This window comes from Corvus moneduloides, chromosome 1 (assembly GCF_009650955.1).
Source record: "Corvus moneduloides isolate bCorMon1 chromosome 1, bCorMon1.pri, whole genome shotgun sequence".
NCBI classification, from domain to species: Eukaryota; Metazoa; Chordata; class Aves; order Passeriformes; family Corvidae; genus Corvus; species Corvus moneduloides.
This window is the reverse complement of record NC_045476.1, coordinates 61,481,608-61,497,402: the sequence shown is the minus strand read 5'-3', so window position 1 is coordinate 61,497,402 and position 15,795 is coordinate 61,481,608. Positions and strand designations below refer to the sequence as shown.

General features: G+C 41.9%; 1 protein-coding gene across 1 annotated transcript in view; it reads right to left on the bottom strand.

The window, feature by feature from the left end:
- The window catches only part of CALCR (calcitonin receptor), a 160,719-nt gene extending 145,730 nt beyond the window's left edge, over nucleotides 1–14,989 (bottom strand). Inside the window, exon 1 of the mRNA XM_032112051.1 lies at nucleotides 14,667–14,989. The gene's annotated coding sequence lies outside the window, so the exon portion shown is untranslated. The remainder of the gene's footprint in view (nucleotides 1–14,666) is intronic.
- Nucleotides 14,990–15,795: the final 806 nt, after the last annotated feature.

Here is a 15,795-nt window from a genome sequence, read left to right as displayed (position 1 = left end):
CCACCACACACAGCATCCATACTAGGAGTACCTGGGATCAGTCCAGTCTCCTCAGTAGACACCCAGATTAATTTTGTCAAGTATTTTTATTGTATTTTACCATTTTACTTCCAGGCATAAAAAGACAGATGCTCTGATTCCAGTCTGCACAACCACTGACTTAAATGCATTAATTCAGGCTAGTGATTCAAGTGGTTATGACTTATTTATGGAAATACCCATTTTACACTGTTTCACAATCCCTGAATAAAGAGTTCTGCCCAAGGGTAGCAGAAACTATGGGAAGAAAAATGCAAAAGAGAGGGTTTCTTTAATTATTAGCCAACCAGATTGGCTCTAAGCAGAATGGCAAAATAAGGTCTGTAAGCAGATGGGATAGGGGCCTTGTTTCAACGTGACAGGCATTGCATCATGCACAGAGACCATACTTTAAGAGTGTATCTCCTAGATACAGAAACTCCTAGTTCTACCTAAAAAAACAATGTAGAGAGATTTTCCTTTTTCTCCTCTTGAGAAATCACATAAGTCAGCTTGTATACTCAAGAAGTACTACATTTTTCCTGTCTGTATGGCAGTGCTTCTCACTTGCTCTATTTGCCTTAAAAAGTTTGCTTAGGATGAGGATACTATGGAAAATAGTTTGTGAAATGCTGCTTTATTAAATTATAAGAAAAAATATAAATTACTGATTTTAAGAACAGCAAATCTGTCTTCTCAAATTTTCCACCCTCAAGCTTTGACCATACCCAAGGATCATCCTGAAATATCAAAGAGAATTAAGAAGGAAGAAACTACTCAGGAATAATCATGTACAAATAAAGCAAAAAAGAGGAAGAGGAAAGACAGTTTTCTACTAGATTTCTCTCTCAAGTAAATGTGGGGATGGGTACCTGATATGGTCTCCAAGTCTCCCTCTCTTTTTTTACTTTTAACTGGGAGTTCTGTCATACATAATCCCATTGCTTTGTGATTCAGCAGATTTTGAGGAACTCAGTGCACCAAACAGGATTTCACCAGTCTGATAGTCCTCTTTTTATATACAGACATTGACAGAGGTATGAAACCCTATGAGAATTCTAGAGGTGTCTTAAATATAGTAAACAAGTATCTTAGATATTTTACAGGATCCAATACTTTAACTACTTTGAATAGCAGATCACATCTTAGTTCCTGTCGCAGAAAAACCTGCCCCTGACATGTTTCAGTCTCTCTGACAGTGTCGGCAGTGCTTCCAGCTACGGGAGCTAACTCATGCCCTAGCACCACTTCATTTCTCCTGAAGCGTGTAAAACCTGTTCTTAAAAAAATACCTTAAAAGGAATCAAAGTATGAAGAATAGAGTTGTACCTCTTTTGTCAGGCTAATGGTAATGATCTACAGAGAAAATGCGAGTTCTTCATGGACTAGCATTAAACGTGAACGCTAACAGACTGACTGTCAGACTGCCAACTCCTTGAAGAATGATGAGCTTTATTCAGCAGCATTAAGATCACCTTAACATTAGCTCTCAACAGTATTCCAAGTATAACAGCGTTAGCTTTCTGGTGTTTGCTTTTTTTGTGTTGTTGTTGCTGTTTTTGCAGTCTAAGGCACTTAAATGTCTTCATTGTTTTTACTTTCCACCTTTGCTTTTACTAATGGATGAAATTTTTACCAAAGACTCTGAGTTCAATGGTGTTAAAAGATCTTCTAAAGAAAAACTTGGCCCTTGCCTGTGTTTGTAAATTACTTGCGTCCCTATGTCCTATAAGGTCTCTTGGAATCAAATTAATAAAACCAAATTCAGGTAATAAAGTCATAATTAAAGCCTCCCCAGATTATAAAGGTAACTCCAAAGTTAGAAACTACTAGCATAACCCTTATTTAGCCTTTTTGGGAACAGTTACTACAGTTTTAATTGCTAGTCCTCACACTTCTTTTTCCCTTGGAATCCTTCCCTGGGTTTTTAAGAATGAACAGTGCCCACTTGCTGAAAAGTGATTCAGTACTTTATCACTGGTAGTCAGTGGATTTCATTTATTGTACATACATAAAACCTTTCATGGTAAACAGATTTATTCATTTTTTACATGGCTTTTTCCTTGGTGCTCAGTACTGCAGTATAAATGCTTCACTGACAAATAATTAACCTCCAAACTACTGCTGTTTGGTGAGATAGCATTATCGTGATTTCACAGATGAGGAGCCAGTGCTGCATTGATGGGTTGGCATTTTTTTCCTTAACCAAAGACTTCTAAAACTTACCACCTGCTTTCAGTAGCTCAGCATATCATACACATGAAGGATAAAGAAGCAATATTTAAGACATGGAAGGAAAAACATTTAAAAGATAGCTGACAGTGAATTGTGTTTTTGTAAATGTTGCATAAATGTACATCACCATTACAATGTCCACAGCTCATGCAGCACATCCTGTAGAGGTATTTTCCCATGGAATGTTGCCTTTTATTTCAAGGTAAACTGTGTCTCTATTTTCTAAATTTCCTAGGCCATTTTTGAATTGCACACAAAAACCTGTTCCTCCTTCAAGTTCTTACAGAGATGAAATAATTTCTGCTGTTTAGCAGGTGAGTTGCTGACCCTACTCTGAGTTTAATTTCCTTTGGGAAGATCAGTGCTTTCAGCTCTTTTCCTTTCTTCCATTTTTGGACATGCCTGGATGCCTCCTTTCGAGACCACAGTAATTCCCTGAGTCATAGAATAAAATTGGCTGTAAAGGACCTCTGGAGACTACCTAGTAAGCCCCCTGCTCAAAGCAGGGCTAACTTCAAAGATAGATCTGCTTATTCAGGGTCATATCCAGGCTAGTTTGAATCTCCCCAAGGATGGGAATTCCACAGCTTCTCTGGGAAATCTGTTCCAGTGCTCTACTGTTACCACTCATCTACTTGCTAATGATTAAGATCTGACTCTGATTTCAAAATGCCCCCACTATCATGTGATTAACACTATTGGATTTTAGTGACATTCACTCTGGTAAGAGTGTGAGACATTCTGCTATTTCAAGACCTTTCTTTTTCAATATATCTTGCGCAGACAATTTGCCAGCAGATTTTCTGAAACAGTGCCTTCTGGATAAAGTGTTGGAAAGCACTAATTAGCTGCTCTCCTCGTCCTATCTGACTTTCCACTATCAAACTGTGCATCTAGCATAATGAATTTGGTTGTTAGTGAAGGCCTGAAAGTGATGACATTTAGCATGAGTGGGTTGTTTTGTTTCTGTCTCATTGCATGATTGTTCTTGTGTTGATTTGTTCTTGATTCATCACCTTAAAGATCTTTAATATCTATGCACACATGGAATACCCTATCATTTTTCCTCTCTACTGCCATCATCAAGTGCACCCCTTCCCATGGCTTCTTCACTTTTCTAATCAACATCTTTATTGCCAAGGGGCTCGCAGTGGAAATAGCTCTCACAGTGCAGTGCTCTTCTGGTACCGCCTTCTAGGTAGATTCTGCAGCAAGCAGTTGACATCCTCTGTCTTCAAACCCACTCATAAACTTAGTATTACACAGGCCTGCCAAGCTACATATTCTTTTCCAGTTTTCACTGCTTTTAATGTATTTATCAAATTTAATGTATAGCTAAACTTTACATGCAAAATTATTTCTGCAGGAGTGTATGTTATAGAGATATCTGGAGGTTTACTTGCATCTTTGGACTTTTATCTGCATAGAATAAATGTTCTTGTATACTACTAGCCGTTTTTTGTGCCACAGATTCAATTTTTCCTGAAATCAGTCCCAAAACTTGTACCCCAATACTGATGCTCATTTTTATGGCTATTTTTTCTTAATTTATTTGAAAAGATATATGTTTCACCACTATAAATCTCCCTTTTTTAACAGCAACACTGCTGCTGGCTGCTTTCCCCAGCGACATTCTTCAGCTGCACACTTTTCACCTTTGATCTCCTCAGTTTGCTTTGCAGTATTTAGCATACATATTCTTAAACACCTGCTTTTCATTTTTCATTTTATGATACTTCCATGCTCACTGGCAACTTGCTGGGTTTGTGGCTCTGGAGTATGCTTCTAATGTGAACTGTGGCTGGTGCTTCTCTCTGGGACTATGCACACAAATGATGACTGACCCACATTTTATCATCTACATGTCATCACCACTACTGAAATGTCCTCTCATCTGATCTGTATCTTCTCTGGATATTCTAGTGGTATTCTAGGATGTTCAAGTCTCCTCCACTAACATACATATTTTTATTTCATTTTCACCTCTCCTCAGCAAAACCAGTCATTTTGTAATGAGTTTCAGCTGGCTGATTCACTGACACCAAAGGACTCAGTAGGTACTCAGCTTTCCTAAGATTTCTTTGCTCAACAGAGAACTTCTCTCTCTGAAACCACATACTTCAAATTGCTCCGTCTATCCACATTTTTTCTGTCAGCTTCAGAACTTTTGCCTTATAGACCTCTATAAATCTTCGCATCTCTCTGTACAAAAGAATATGAGAAACAGGATCTTCCTCATTCTTTGCCTGAAGTCCAGCAAAAAAAATATATTCCATCAACCAAAGTTGTGCATTAAATGAAGCTTTCTTCTTTCAAAAGGTCTATGCTTCTTGCTTTTTTCTTGTGAGGAACATAAAATTTCTCCAGTTTCTGTCTGTGAGCTTGGTTTAGATTATTGCCATAAAGACTGGTACATGGCTCACAGTCCGCAAGCCCTGCTCACACACTAAATGCCCTGAACTAAACAGAGCTGCTTAAGTTAATTAGCTTTTCAGATAGCTTCTGTACCCTACCCACTGAAGCTTGGCACAATAAACCCATGAAGAATAAATACCACCATCTTAAGATCATTATACCAGTGTTTTAGCTACACATGGTGAAAATGGTTCATGAAAGAACCTTTAAACTCTGCTGCAAAAGGTCCTCACCAGAAATCTTCACAGATGTGGGCTGACAGCAGAATACAGGTGAGACTCTGGCAGGTCATGTATGACTGGTGCATTGTCAAGGGTATTGCCTCTTTCTACTCTGAGCTTCTCCATTATCAACTTTTTATGTTGTACTCCTCTCTCCTCCCAGATATTAGCTGTTTCTTCCCATCTATTTCCACTCTCCATTCTTTCAGTACCATTTACAATTCCTAGTCAGATGAAGTTCCTGCCAAGCTTTCTGCCACTGCAGTTCAAATGTCTTTTCCAGGCCTTCAGTTTCTCCCCTTAACTCTCTCATTTTCCTGGCTTCATGACTCCAGTATATATAGTGGGGAAGGGGGAAGATAATTCTGTCTCTTCCAATGCATCTTCCTCCTGATGTTCTGATGTCCTGCAAGTTCCTACCCTGGCTAGCCTCTAAATGGAAATGTCAGTGGTGTTCAGGTATCAGTTTCTCCCAGAGCATCCAACATGTTGTTCAAGCTTGTCCTTCTCAAATGACTCCTGCCCCAAACTCCACTGGTCCTCAGTACTAACTCCTAATTCCAGGATGCCTCTTCCATGTATGAAACCATTTCCATTTTTCCACACTGTTTACACCTCTTCCTGCTCTTCTTTTGTACTTTAGATGTGTTCTAACTGCTCTGTCTTAGGCAGCACAAACTGGCTTATGCTACCTCAAAACTGTGCCTGCAGATGAAAGCTCTGGAAGATCTGGGCTGTACATGTGTGGGTGTGTTCTTACACAAATGTAGAAGGTTCAGTCTTGACTCAGAAGCCATCTACTGCCAAGTCCATTTTCCACCGCATGGTAGCACAAGAACTTCTCAGGCAAAAAGAGCGACCAGAACTTGCGAACGTAAGCAAAGCAATATATCACGCACTGGAGGAGATCTTCAGAGGTTGTGAAAATTATCTGGCTAAAACTTTCCAAATAAGTCCAACAGACTGAAGATAGAGACACTTTTTTTTTTTTTAAAGTAATTACGCACTGTGAATAGGGCTGTTTTCTCTCCCAATATCTCCTCTAGTCTGTTGCATCCTTGTCTGTCCAAACCATGTCTGCTGTTGAGTTCAAGACACTTATTGTACTACAGTGAAATTTTTAAAATTAAAATAGTATTTTAATATAAATTTTTTTATACATAACCGAAATTTTGATCACTTGTAGAAGTATTTTTATAATGATAGTAAAACCCAGATTTTATTTTTAAAATCCTGTAATTAATTTATATGTTTAATTTTCACTTAAAAAAAATTTGAACATTTTCAATAGTAAAATCAGTTCTGAAATGCAATTTCTTAAATTATACACTAAAGTAATCGGCATAACTAACTGTCTTTAAATATTAAACCCATGTGATTTCTCCACGTGGAATTACACATCAATTGAAAAAACCATAATTCATCACTTCAAGAAACCTCTCATCAAATATGTTCTTTGATGTGGTCTGATATGTCTGCAACATTTGATGATCCCCATTGTAGTATATAATATACTGACCATACATTGCAAGTTATTTACATAAGTAGATAAACTATAGGCTTTGAGACTAATAAAGCACTGTCCCAATATTTTGCAAGAGGATGGAGACACCTTCACTTAGTATTTGAGGTTCCTCAGGATCCTTTCTGCCCACAGTGTATACACACCTCCTTCTGGCTTAATCACACTCATTTCTCATGCACTGTAGGCCATTAAGCCCCACTTCCTCTTATTAAAGGGGAGGCTGCTAGTTTAAATACAACGATTTGTGTATTTCTGTCACTGTGCAGACAACTCAAACAGTTACAGCAATGACAAAATGCTGGAGTGGGCTTGGATTATTATTCTGCATGTAAATCTGAGCAGCAGATGAAAAAGAAGTGATAAATTTATTTGGTGACTACCTACTGGCTTCTCCAGTGATGACCTCTGATTACCTCAGGCATTTGATGGGATAAACACTTTTCTTCCAAAACACTGCAGATCTGGTTGCCAATAAGTCAGCAGGCATTTAAGCACTTATCAATCTACACATACTTGTTTTCTTTTCAGTGCTGAAATTACTCCAGTCTTTAGGAAGCATACACTATCAAATACCCTGAAACAAAAACAAAAAAGGCAAGAAAAACCAGCTGACAAGAAAATACTGGGTTTGCTTTACCTGTGAGAACATATGGTAACAATGATTATTATTTATTACTTGATCCTGCTTCAACCCAAAATGTTCTTGGCAACACTTGAACACAGAAGAAAACATTGTATTGTAACAAAAAACAGCTCAAAGGCTTAAAAGAGTCAGGCCCTTCAGCAGTCTGTAGTAGTGGAAATGATCCCCAGAACATTAAAGGAAGTCTCCACTCACACAATTTGTTCCCCATCACCGAGTTTTAATCAAGACCAGGGCTTAAAAGACTTGCTGAACTCCAAGCACTACAACTCTGCACAGTCAGGAGTCTGTGATCAGCTGCCTATGGGTTACTCTTTCAGTTTCTCAATGTTCTTAAACACTCAAGCAAAGCCAAAGATTTACCAGAGATTCTCTAAGCTAGTTTGACTAAACTGCCCTCTGAACTGTAAATGGAATTTCCCCTGATGCAATATCGGTAAATGGAGGACAGACCTGTCTATTGGTTAATGAGGCATTTTGTAGCATAACTTCCCAGCTCATCTCTACCACTAAATGCTCAGGTGCATACAGCATTCAAAACACCTCTTTCTTCTGAGTCTTCCCTTTCCTCCAAAACATTTCATTCTTTAAATTTTGTGTTATTTGATGCAATTTCTGCATCCCATACCCTTCAGTCCTAATAGTGTTTCCACCTCTGCAGCAACAGCACAGCTGAGGATAACAGCAGTAAATCTTCTGTTCCCCTTCTGTATGGTTTTGCAGACAGAAGAAAATGAAGATCCCATTAGGTGCTGGATTGACTGGTGAGAACAGGAGTTCTTATCAAGAGGAATACAACTTTTAGTCATATGAGGACATTCATCAGTCTTAGACACCATTTTTTACCAAATCCAAGAAACTTCAGAAAGTTTCTCTAAGCAGTCTGAGTAGTGAAGGTGTGAGCATCCTCTATCTCCTGTCCTTCAATATTCAAGGCTGGATGAGATTGCACACAGCATGTTTAAGAGTATGAAATGCTCACCCTGTTTCAGGCTGCATAGTATAGTCTGGAAAGAGACTATCACAACAATGTAATGATCATTTAACATCTTTTGGTGTTCATTTTACTCCAGTGGATGATGATAGCCCATAACATAGAAAGAACTGTAACTTTATGGGACAGCATTCATATCTCTTGCATGAAGAATCATACTTATCCATTAAGAGATGTTTACCATTTGCTTTTTAGCTGGCATAAGGCAAATTACACCATCACTTCTCAACAGTGAAAAGGGAGTGCAATGCAAGAGAAGGGCCTAGTGATGAAGCACCTGCACAGCACAGGTAACTAAGACTACAGAACACAGGCTACAGACTAAGGCTACTAAGGTCACTAAGATTATGTGAATAGAGACAGCAATCAAAAAATAAAGTTGGAAAAAATCAAATGGTGATAGGTCTGCTCAAAAGAATGTAGCTTGTGCAAAATAAAGTGAGACATAAAGAGATCCTGTACTGAAGGAAGTGTAAGACATCACCAGTTTGGCAGTTTACCCCCATTACCAGTGGGGGTAAATTTAAACAGAAAAATCATTTTTAGGGCTCATGTTGCTTCTTCACAGATCACAGACCATATCCAGCATGGTCTTGAGCACTTCCAAGTATGCAGCACCCACAACTTCTCTGGGCAGTCTGCTTTAGATTCTCACCGCTCTCATCATAAAGTTTTTTCCTGTTACACAATCTAAACATGCCCTCTTTCAGTTTAAAGCCATTCCCCTTTGTCCTATCACTACATGCCCTTGTAAAATGTCACTCTCCAGCCCTCTTGTTTTAGGTACTGGACCCGTTTTAGGTACTGGAGGGTGACTATAAGGTCTCCCTGGAGCTTTCTCTTTTCCAGGCTGAACAGCCCCAACTCTCTCAGTCTATCTTCATGGCAGAGATGTTCCAGACCTCTGATCAACTTCACATCCCTCCTCCATAACTGCTCCAACAGGTTCACATCCTTCTTGTGTTGGTGGTCCAAGAGCTGGATGCAGCACTGCATGTGGGGTCTCACAAGAGCAGAACAGAGTGGGAGAATCACCTCCCTTGACCTGTTGGTCATGCTGCTTTCTGTGCAGCCCAGGACATGTCTGGCTTTCTGGGCTGCACAGGAACATTGCCAGCTCATGTTGAGGCTCTCTCCAACCTGGTATTCTATGATTCACTTAAATCATGATATCTAGATTTGCTACAGAACTGCTCTGGCACACAAAACTTGTAGGGAAGATAAAGATACAAACAAAATACAACTGCAGAGGTACCTGTGATTTTTCTAAGTAGTTAACACTCACTGCTGATATCAGCTGGAGGAAAATCAAGACTAAAAATGGAGTCATCCATCTGCATACATCACAGCTTAGATGCTACAGTCACTTGAGCTTTCTGATGTTAGAGTATGCCTCAGCGCTGCCTGAGAGAAACAGAAGTGGCTAATTCACTCCATGAATTTCTTAAGTCTTTGGCTACCTTTCTCTCTCTTTCACTGAGCTCTAAACAGTGCCATGAATTACAGCAGTTTTTGTTATGTGAGCATTGAAAAGTAAGTAAATATTTCATTATTAAAAAAACACAAGCAGAAAATGTAGTTGACCTTTGAAGGGACACTGTGCCAAATGTGGAGTCTCATTGCAGTCACTAATAAAAGGTAAAACAGTTCAGTTTAACAAGTATACCTCAGCACAGTCTTAATCATGAAGCTTTGACATCTCTGTAATGGCAATACTGCATTTTCAGAGGCATTTAATATATTTAAAAGAGGTATTTTTAATTGTCAGCTTAATTCTGAGAAGACAACTCTGAAGATAAGGCACAATTCATCTTGACTCAAGCAACCTCCAAATATGTCTGTAAACTCACTTGGCATTGCCTGTAGACTGTTTAATTTCTAGAAGAAGTAACCAGAATAAAAATCTTTTTTTTCTAATTGTGGAGGGGCAGTTAGTCACTTTGTAGAGCACCCAGGAAGAGAAAGGCATTTGAAACACCTCCTTTTGAATAATAACAATTTTATAACCCCTGCTTTACCCCAAAGTAATGAGGACATCACAAAATAAACATGTCAAAGCCACCAACAAGTTTACATCCTGTCTTAATGCTCCTTAAAAGTACAAACCACTAGAGCTATCTTGAATAAAATACAGTGAAACCATAGATTTAGAAATTCTGCAGAATTTATCAAATGTATTATTCATCTATCTCTTGGCAATAGTTAACATTATTCATCAAAAACCACAGGCAAAGTGATTTGGTTCTTATATACACTGCTGGATACGACCAAATAAGAAGTTATTTGCTAAACAGTGTCACATAAAACTGCAATACTGAAATGTGACATATTATACAGAAATGCATGCTTATTAAAAGAAGAAACAACACTCCTAAGAGTGTGGTGAGAACAGCTATTTCTGCCAAATCTGTGTCAGGTCTTCTATATCATAAATGACAAAAAAGCCAGGGTCCAGATGCCACTGCATGTTACCTTTCCTGAACCCCACAGGGTTACGGTGGAAAAAGGAATATGGCCATCATGTTGAGATGCAGTGGATAAGATGCACTTACATGAACTGCATTTTTCAGTTGGTTTTGTATACAACATCTACCAGTAAGAAAATTAGTACTGCCCCATCAGTCCATCTCCCTGACCCAGGAGTCTTCCTCCCCACTAGGTTCCCTTGGTCTCTGGTGCACAGGTTAATCTGATCCTTGTGGAAAGCCACCTTTCAGGACTACTCTTCAGTATGTAACCTGCTAAAACCAGTTCTAGTTCTCCTGTCTACCATATGACCCTAATTCAGAAGGCATTTTGGGAACCATGGAAAAACATATGGCAGCACACCTCTGATGTGCTTTGTATCTACTCTTGTTTCCAGTGCTATTCTCTATCAACTATGACCAATGACTCCACTTTCTTCTTATGGCTGAGCACCCATATTTCTGGTACTTCCTTGGTTTAGTGGTAAATCTTTGCATACATGCATACAAAGCAGCACAAAGAGTCAAAAGGAGCTCACTGCCAGAGGGCATCTACCACCCCCAGGTCCTTCCCACTCTTCCCGACCGAGAGTCACCTCAAAAGCATGGAGCCAACGGAACAGCTCACAGGCTCTCTGGTAAGGCAAGACCATAGCCTTGGTTTGTTCAGAAGATGGCCTGAAGGATTCCTGTGGTATCTATGGATACCACCTTGACTAAAAAGGTGTCCAGCTGAAACATGGCTGTAACTACACTTGGCAGGAAACATGTATTTTCCGGATGTAACTTCCAGGTGGCTATCAAGCCCAATGTTGTTAGCAGTGTCCATTCTTAAATGAGATGTGGCCAACTACCTCTGCCATTGTTATCTTGTATTAGGTAGCTCGTCATGTGAGCAATTCAGTGTGTCTCTTCACTTAAGTTACTAAGTAATTCACTCCATTGAAGTGACTAAAAGCAATATCAAATGGAAAGTGGGTAGAAGAGCAAAAATCAATATAAAACAATGTGTAATTATGTGCTGTTCTATGGAAGGCCAATGCTAGTAAATATGGAGATTAATACTGAAGAAAATGAGATCAGAGGAAAATAACATACAACCTTAAGGCATTGGTCATTCATTTCTGGGTACCTTTATCAAAGAATAAACTAACATTCAATCCTATTAAAAGGTGCTCATTCTACCACTGTTAGGTACTGAGTATTCATGTTTCAGACTGAGATCATGATCTGGCCTTCAGCTAGATGTCTTAGACCTTCATGACTATTTACACTGCAAAATTTTCAAGGGAGTGAATTTAACTCTGTGTTTGCAGTTCTAGGTAGGGACCTAACTGGATGCCACTCTAACACAAACAATGGTTGAAAGTGCTCAGCACGTAACAGCGTCGCTCCTGAAAGGCCAAGGTAAGATCTGTGCTGGCATTAATATGAGTTTCAATATTGACTGCAATGACAACAGTTAGGGCCCTAACATTTATTACCAGAAATAAAACAAAACTGAGTTTACCAGCTTACTAATATGCAGAACCAATTATCACTTTCAAAACTGAATTTCATGGTATTTGCTAGCGTAACTTTCTGTCAAGTACAGCTCAATTATTTAGTTGCTTATTTTCCCAAAACTTCTATTTGCATGTATTATTTTTAAAATAAGCATAGAAGAGTATTTTTTTTTTCTATCTACTGATTTTTAAGGAACTTTGAGTCACGATACACTGTCTCTTCCTCCATTTTCACTTATACAAAACTAGTAGGAATTACTGGCAGCTATGTTGGTCATGCCAATATTATTTTGTAATGGGACTTGCATGTAGCTTCTTATAGGTCCACAGATACAGATTTAAAATTAATTGGCTACGTTTTAAACATTTTTTCATTTTATCTTGATCTAGAAGAGACCTGAAATAAAAATAATTCAGCAAACCCTCTGTAGAACATTGTTTTCATCTTTAATGAAAATTCTCAACTTTTTTAGATGCTTTTCAAAACCGTTCAGCTGTAGACAAGCAAAGAAAAAGGTTTGCTAAACTAGATTCTGTCAGTTTATTAAGCTAATGTTTGTGAACACATTATTCATTAATATTTCAACAAGGTTTTTAGAAAAGATGCTTCTGTTCATTCATCTCCCAACAAAGCTTATGAACTGCAGGGAACTAAACTGTAACATGGCTCAGTTGTTTGCTGACATTTTTATAGTAAGTCTAATATTTAGCAGTTTACTTCTCTGCCACAAACAACATAATCAGAAAACATCCCTGTGCTGCCAGAATATCTCGGTTAAAATGTGGTGCATATGTAAACTGCAATCCAACTTTTTTATGATTGAGTGATCGAGTCTGATGAAACATAAAAATTGGAGTGTAAGACAAATCTGAACTGCCTGCTCCTCTTGAAAGCACAATACAGTTTATTCTATATAGTTTTTTTAAACAAGTATTAAGACCTATGTGGCTCTTATCCATGATTCTAGAGCAGTACTATGTAGAGTTGTTTGAAGTGCCATCACCAGTGAAATTTAAACATTGCCACTTGAATTTCTAACTAAATTTGGCTGGCACTCACTATAAATTATAATGAAGACCTACAGTGAAACGCACCCTTTGAAGGAGTTAATTGGGATTTTGCCGTTGATCTTAACAGGACCAACATCTACTCAAGATTTCTAAGTTTTTCATACTCTAATACATGCCAGTAGGTACAGAAACACAGTATTCTAATTAATTCAGAACTATTTCATCCCAGCTAGCATATGACAGCCACAGTAAGCATCAGAGTGGTAGCTCAGCAAAAGTTGCCTACCGGCAAAGGTTGTCATATGTCTGAAGAAATTAAAATGAAGTATTAGCTCTCCTGTATTTAATTTACCTACTTGACAATTATGCCTAGGATTCCGAGTGGTGAATTAAGATTCCTGTTCAGCTCAACACCACCTGCACTTTGAGCTGTTGGTAGCAAAGAAATGTTATTCTGGGCAGCCGTGATACACGCAGCCCTAGAGCAGCGTAGGGACCCTTTCACTGACCAAATGCAAGGGTTCCCCCCACAATATCATCCTTCAGCCACTGAAGAGGAAAAGGAGAAGAAGCAAGACCTTAATTTCATTCAGTGCCTATAAAAAAGCAAAGGCACTATAATGTGATGCCTCGTTTAATTCATTCTAAACTCCCCCTAATCAGACTACTTAACTCTAAAGTGCACAGTCCTGAGAAGAATATCACACACCACATTACCTTTAAGAAGTTCAAGTGTTACCAGTGCATGTAAAAGCTTGGTAGGAAGACATCTGTTACATATCGACAACATTGACTTCAAGAGGTCTTAGGATACACATCTTTCTATTTACTCTTCATATGAATGATTTTTTCATTCATCATTTCAGCTACAATTGCCATTCTGTTACTAAAATAAACCAGAAGCTTTTCTCTTTCCTCTGCATAATTGTTAACTACATTAACCTTGTCAAAAAAAACCCCACAATGAAATCAATATAGCAATTTAAAGACAAAATTGGCAGGCACTATATTGTACTTGGACACATCCAGTAAAGAGCCTCATACATCAATCTACCGTCATCAATGGAAATATTCTGAAACCTACTAATGTTGTTTATTACATTTGCGGTGCGAAACGCCAAAGTAAGTACAGATATCGGTCCAGCAGATGAAAAATAACACGGAAATGATATCTGATATGCCTGAGGAGCACGAACTAGTGACTCAGGTGTAATTTAAACGCCCTGTACTTCCAGTACGGAGAGTGGCTGCTCTCTGTACAATACGGTACCAGCAGCGACCTGCTCGCCAGTGCAGAAACCGCAGTGCAAACTCCGGGGTCCACCGTGCCCCGTCCCCGCGCTGCGCCCCGACCGCCGGCGCCGGGCAGCGGCGGCCGGCCGTCCCTCGCCCCTTCCCCCGGGGTGCACCGCACACGCCGTCGCAGCGGGTCGGAGCTCCTACAACCCAGTCCCTCTCTCCCCCCTGTTTTTGGGTGCACTGCCAGCCAGGGGCTGTGTTCCCCCGGTACCCCGCTCCCTGCCTGCCCCGCGGGTTCGCTGGACCCGGCGCCTCTCTCGCCCCTCCTGCCCCGCGGCCGCTGTCCCGGGGGCGGCGGGTGGGGAAGGGCAGGCGGCGAAGGTGCCGGGACTTACGGTGGCAGCGCTACCGGCGCTGGCGCGGCACCTCTCCCGGCCTCCCGTCACCTCGGGCCACCTCCGCGGCGGCTCCGCGCCCGCACCGGAGCAGCCCGGACGTCCCTTCACTCCTCGGAACGGCGCATGGCGCTGCCCGCTCCCCGACACCCGCCCGGTGGGTCCCCGCGGCCCGGAGGGGGCGGACAGGCACTAGCCAGGGTCGAGCCCCTCCGGCGGGGCTGCGCCTCGGGAAGCATCTGCCTCCTCTCTCCCGCGACGCGCCCAGTCCCCGCTCCACCCCGGGCGCGGCGGGGCTTCGCGCCGACGTCGGTGCGGGGCGGCCGGAGCCCGCCCGGCGGCGGCGGCAGCGCCTCCCCCGCCCCCGCCTCCCCGCGGCTCCCGGCGCTGCTGCCGGCGGGGCGGCCGTGCCGGAGCCGGCGCTGCGGGGGCGGCGGGGAGCCGGGGCCGCACAGCGCCTGAGGAACGGCGGTCCCGCTGCGCGGAGCCGAGGGACGCCCGGCCCAGAGGCGGGGGCGCGTCCCCCACGCCCCTCGTCCCCGCGGGGGAGGCGGGGGCGGCAGCGCGGCCGACTGCCCTTTGTCCCGGCGGTCCCTTCCGTGCGGGGCCGGGAGTTCCCGGTCCGCCGTCGGCCGGGCTCTGTCCGCAGCGAGGGTGCGTCGCCCCGCAGGAGCTCGGACCCTGCGGTGTCAGAGGCCCGGCCGGGGACCTCGCGTCCTCCTCTTGGAGGAGACGGTCTTCAGACCCGAGCCAGCGTTGAGGTTTCATCGCGGGCATCTTTCGGAAAGGAATGCCGGGGGAATGCAGGGCGTGGAGCGTGGGACCCCTGCGATCCGGCACCTGGGCGGGTGGGGCGCTACTCCCGCAGCGGATCGAGGGTTGCAGTGGCCCCTGGCCGCCCCGGGGATGCTGTCCCGCGTCCTCGCGTCTGCCCTGTCTCCTCTGATGCTTTTCCAGCTTGCATGAACCATCTACCTACCGTCCACCAAGCTGGGGAGGATGAACAAGGGATGGCCGCAGCATTCATCGGACGGCAGAGTCATCTAAATTCTCGTTTCTCCTCCAGAAGCCATGGAAGCGTTTTAAACTAACTAACTCTAAGAAGAGGTCGAGAAAGACCTGGTTCCAA